Consider the following 6,189-nt stretch of genomic DNA (forward strand, 5'->3'; position numbering starts at 1 on the left):
GAGTGGGGTTGTTTACATCTGGGAGCATCTGGGCGGGAACCCGGGGCCACACCCGTGTGGAGCCCTAAAGTTGTGGCAGGTGGGGCGATCCTGAGTGTTGTGGTAGGCTTCTCTGCTCCCCCACAGGCTTCCCCTCCAGAGTTGCCCCGTCAGTCTAGAGAACAGGAAAGTATGCCTGAAATGAACTTGGGTCATTAAAGATGTTTCAAGAGCAAAAAAAAAAAAAAAGAGCAAAATAGATGATAGACACTCAGGTTGCTTGTTTTCTTAAAGTCTGTGGTCCTAATCCTAAAACGCGTGAGATTTTAATGGAGACTCCTCAAAAAATTCTTCCTGCTCTGGTCCTTTGTCTCCTGGATAGATAGGACAGCTGGAAGTTTCCATAAGAGCTTCTCCCCCATATTTGTCCCTTAGGTCGGTTCTATTGAAGGCAGAGGAGTGTTTGAGACTAACGTGAGCTTTCACTAAGGGACTCCTTTAATTCAAAGTACTTCGCAGGTCTAAGAATCCTTAGACATCTCCTGAGGTGTGTAGATGGAGAAAGAGGATCAAAGTCCGAGGCCTGGGCAACTCTTTTGAGGGACAAAAGAAAAGAGCTCTAGAAAGAATGATCAGGAAGTGAGGAGGATCAAGGGAGAAAAGCCAGAGAGGGAAGGGTTTTACTGAGGGGAAGACTGGTTGTGCCAAATGCTGAGTGCTGTCAGGTAACAGTCTAGTGCTGAAAAAGATCAAAGGGATTCTGAATACTCATCATCATTATTATTGGTGTTAGTATCTATGTATTTACTTCGATAGAGACAAAAATTGAGAGGAAGGGGGGGAGGAGAGAGAAATTGAGACACTTAGAGTATTTTTTCACTGCTGGGCAGATAGGGACCAGGGGCTTGAAGACAGGTCCTTGTGCACTCAACCAGGTGTGGCTACACCAGGCTCATTTTTTTAAATACTTTTTTTTTTTTTTTTGGTGGGGGAAATTCTGTAAGGACTACCTGAATTAAAGGTTTGAAAGCTGGAAGTCAAGTTGTATCACCTGTACTGGATAAATCAAACTGTCATTAAGATTATACCCTCCCTCCAAGAATTGAAGCAGAAAAGACAGTTGGCAAATTGGATATGTAAATTGTTAATGGTCTAGAATGAAGCCCAATTTTATTCTCCTCATCTGAAGTAGACATCTACCATTTTTACATCTAGAAATTTCAATCATAGCCACCCTTCTAGAGTCCTAAATTGCTGTCTCTGGTTTTTCAGTTCCTATCCATCTCCCTGATCTTGACTACTTCAGTTAGAGATGTGGTCTTTAAATAGTGTTCCTGGAGCCTCCCAGGTTTAAGGAACAACTTTTCCAAAAGACTGACATTTATTTATTTAAGTGCTTCAGTGACATCTATTGATGGAATGTTGAGCTGGACTGGACAATTTTGCAGGAAAAGTGGGTCTTAGTTTGCAGGATACAGAGACATAAATTCAAGCTAACACCAAAGTATCTTTTTTTTTTTTAACTGAACTATGAGAGTTGTGAGGAGATGAGAGAGTGTGGTCAAGAAAGTACACAATTCTGAGCATATTATAACTCAAAAGGTAACCAAGTGAAAGTCCATTTACATGTACAGACATCACAAAACAGTTACACAACAAGGAAGTATGCTTTGTAACGACAGCTATCTTGTTTAATTATCATTTTTCTTTTCTTTTCTTTTTCACAGTGCTGGAATGAACTCAGGACCTCAAGCATGTGCTGCCTCCCTGGTTTAATTTTCCATATTTTGAGAAAGAGGCAAAACATGAAAACTTTGTCACACCATCCACTGAGTTCCCATGGTTCTGTGGATTAAATCCAGGGCCTTATTCATGGTAAGATATAAATTTGACCCAGACCATTTCCTGGGCCCTGATTTTGAATATTTCAAATGTGCTTCCAAGAGAACTAATATTTGAAAGTGTGTAGTAATCAGGAGGAGGCTGAGAACATCCTGTGATTAGTGCATTATATATTGCAGCACTCTGGTGATCCTAGTTATTCTTTGTAGTTAATGTGAATATTTGGACTATAGAGAAGTACCTGATAATATTTTTGGCATCTCACTCTCCACAACCCTGTACATATTTTTAAATAACCTGCTTTGGGCCATTTTGCATGGTTGGTTTAATTGACAAAATGATTTGATTAAAGGTAGAAATTTACTCCAGCCTCAACCCATTCTATTAAGTTAGTTACCTGGAAAGTAAACACCTTTGGTCAGATTACTTAGACAAAAGGTCTAAATTTCTGACAATTATACTATAGAAACCTATCCTAGTAGCTGTATTTCTGCACAAGAACAAAGTCTAAGAACACCTTACATTAAACTATGCTTAGAGAAAATCTTTGCTTTTAAGACTAACCTGAAATAGATTACTATGAAATATTCTATCACAGATAAGTAGGAAAGCAGAATTACAAAATAAACATCCAAATTGGAGTATGAATTAAATTCAACAAAAACATTTATAGAGTAACTTTTACAAAGTTGTAAACAGTTATGACTTTTGTTACAAAGTGCTTATTATAGATAATAATCAAGCTGTATTCAATTAGAATTATTTTAGCTACCAGCTAAATACTCATTATGTCCTATCCATTATATATAGATATAATCTAATTTAATAATTGAAATACCTCTGTAAAGAGATCATTGGTTAGTTGCTCTAGGACACTGTTATCAAGCACCAGATTCTATTTCAAATCTTGTTCTGAAGCTCTTGTAATTATATTATACTGTCTGGTTCAACTCATACATCAAAGTACATAGTACAACTTACTTTATTTAGTTGTTAGAGAAAAACATGCTGAGTCCATCTTTCAGCAAGACCAAAAGCTTGTCTGAAGGAAAAAAAAAACCTTGCCAGGTAGCATAACATCACAGAGGTCTCATGATGAAACAATGGGTCAGTTTATCTCCATCATATGGAGGTCATCAAAAGTCACAGTGTCATCAGAAGTCAACAGCAAATCACAAAAGGTCTCCCCCCACCCTCTACTGCCCAAGAGGGATAACATCCCAAAGTTTTCTGGTGTTTTCCTGGCATTGGGTGTAAGGAGACAACACTTGGGCGTTCCGACAGACAGATGGGCTGTGTTATAGTAGATGTCAGGATAAATGAACAGATGTTCAGATGGAGTGACATTTGATCAGAAGATATTCTACTAAAGAACAGACATCATCCAGGCACATGAGTAACATGATGAAAGGCAAGGCATTCTGACCAGTGAGCATCAGACAGACATTCAGACAGATGGACAGGCATTCAGAAAGATAGCTGTTCTAGCACATATGTTTCAGTGATAGGCTTTTTAACAAGTGGGTGGATAGTCTGACAGGTCCTAATACAAAGATTGTCAGACATAGAGATGATAACTGGAGAGACACAAGGCCAGACCACCAACTATTGGTCAGGCTGGGGGGAGAGGAAAGGGATTCTACTACATTGCTGGTGGAAATGTAAGTTGGTCCAACCCCTGTGGAAAACAGTCTGGAGATTCATCAGAATTCTAGAAATGGATCTACCTTATGACCCAGCAATCACTCTCTTGGGCATTTATCCAAAGAAAACAAAGTCACCAATCCAAAACAAAAAACCTATGCACACCAATGTTTGTAGAAACACAGTTCATAAATAGCCCAGACTTGGAAGCACCTCAGATACCCAACAACAGATGAACAGCTAAGGAAGCTGTGATGCATATATACAATGGAGTACTATGCAGCTGTTAAAACCAAGCATGTGCCTATGTGTTAAATACTATACTGTTAACCATTAACCCTACCCCAATAAAATTAAAATAAATCCGGGGGTAAAAATACCAGGCCATTGCAAGTTAGGACAGATCGTCATACGGATGGACATTTGGGTAGAGTGACAGATGGACATTTGGGTGGAGTGACAGGCAAACAGTTCCACATAAAAACAGACCTTTGGACAGAGATGGTGAAATAGAAAACCAGCAGAAGAGGAATGAAAGGCAGAGGGAGAAGACAATGCTTTGTGGGGAGCTTCCATTTCCACATTCCCAAGCCCTTGACTGTTCATGCCCTAGTTTAAAGTTCTGCCAATTTAGTTTCTGTCCAATCCACTTGCACTTCGAATCCTGAAGCCACGCCCCCTTGCAGAGCCAATAAATAGCGTGGGTCAGGCTTGTTGAGACTCCAGGCTTAGTGGAGTGAACTTCTTGCCCACCACCTGGTTCTCAGTATTGTTTTTTGTTTTTCTTTGGCCCAGTTGGAATTGCTACAATGGCGGTCATTTACACAGATAAATGTTGGTAAAAATGCACAGAAATCGAGATAGGTAATATAAATAAATAAAATTTTTAAAAAAGAAAAGAAATTGAGATAGGTAAATTTAGGACAGATGGACAGGACTATCCTTTAAAGGAGATGTTCAAGCCTATCTGCATGCTAGCTGTCGGGCTAAAGCCAAAATTAGTAAAGTCATGGGCCCTTTGGAATATAACTAAAATATACTTCCTAGTTTCTTCCAACCTGAAAACCCCAAATCTCATCTGCTATATTCTTACCTTTAGGTTCTGATTATTAAACAATTTGTCTTGATTTATATATTAGTGATTTTTAGCCAGCAACTTGCAGATGCTACCATAACACCTGAGTAGATGACCTCACCAATGTGTCCTGGAACCACACCTCCCTGGCGTCTTGCCCACTAGGGAAATACAGAGACAGGAAGGGAGTGTGGATCCACCTGCCAATGCCCATGTCCAGCAGAGAAGCAATTACAGAAGCCAGACCCCACACTCACACACCTTATGTGCCCCATAAAAATCTTTGGTAATTCCTCCAACCACTATTTGATCATTGTTTCTTCTGTGGTGCCAATGCCATTTTTAATATCACAGCCTATTCTTTTTCCTCATTTGGTCAGATGGAGAGAGAGAGATACTCTAGTACTAGAAGTTTTTCAACTGCTATGCTACCCAGTGAGCTATTTCTCTAGCTCAAATTGAAAAGGTTTATTTATTAATGAAAATTAGAAGAAAGAAAGAGAACCAAAACATAATAGGCCTATGAGCTGCAGGGTCTAGTACTCAGGGCTTCATGTTTAAGTGTTCAACCCTTTATCCTCTAAACACCTCCCATATGATTGTGCATGTTTTTCTGTTTTCTCTCTCTCTCTCTCTTTTTTTTTTAACAGCTCTGGGACTGAACCTAGGACTTTGGAGCCGCAGGTATGACAGTCTCTTTCAAAACCATTATGCTACCTATCCCACACATTTTTCTAATGAAAGAAAAAAAAATCATCCTACAAGCCAATAGGGCAGTTTCCTGCTAACTCACCGTCATTCTTATTTGAATTGTCTGTCTTGTTACAGGGCCTAGTTCAAGGTCAGCAGAGAGTAGTAACTTTCTCTGCTCTTCTGGAGGTCAGGAGGTCTGGAGGCTCTGGAGTGTAAGGATGAGTCCTGGTCCAAATGTGCAGAGATTCCACACTGCCTCTGCTCTGCTGGGGGCAGGAGGCCTGGAGGTCGCAGAGTGCATAGTGACCCCGGGGCCATACTCCCAGAGGGATAAAGAATAGGAAAGTTATCAGGGGAGGATATGGGTTACAGAGTTTTGGTGGTGGGAATTGTGTGGAGTTGTACCCCTCTTTCCTATGGTTTTCATCAATGTTTCTTTTTTATAAATAAAAAAATAAATAAATAGTAAGGGTCCAGGTAGTGGTGCACCTGGTTGAGCTCACACATTACAGAGCACAGAGATCTGGGTTCAAGTCCTGGTCCCCACCCACAGGGGTTAAGCTTCACAAACTGTAAAACAGTTCTATAAGTTTCTTTATTTTTAATTTCTTTAATAGGGGTTAAAGCTTTGTAGTTGACAGTAAATACAATAGTTTTTACATGCATAATATTTCTTAGTTTTCCACATAACAAGATAGCCACCACTAGGTCCTCCTCTGCCATCATGTTCCAGAACCTGGCCCCTCCTCCCCCACCCACCACAGATAGTTTACTTTGGTGTAATACACCAACTCCAGTCCAAGGTCTGCTTAGTATGTTCTCTCCTGATATTGTTTTTCAACTTCTGTCTACAAGTGAGACCATCCCATATGCATCTTCTGTTTCTGACTTACCTCATTTAACATGATTCCTTCAAGCTGTATCCAAGATTGGTGGAAAATGGTGAAACCACCCTT

Source organism: Erinaceus europaeus, chromosome 9 (genome assembly GCF_950295315.1).
Source record: "Erinaceus europaeus chromosome 9, mEriEur2.1, whole genome shotgun sequence".
In the NCBI taxonomy this organism is placed as follows: domain Eukaryota; kingdom Metazoa; phylum Chordata; class Mammalia; order Eulipotyphla; family Erinaceidae; genus Erinaceus; species Erinaceus europaeus.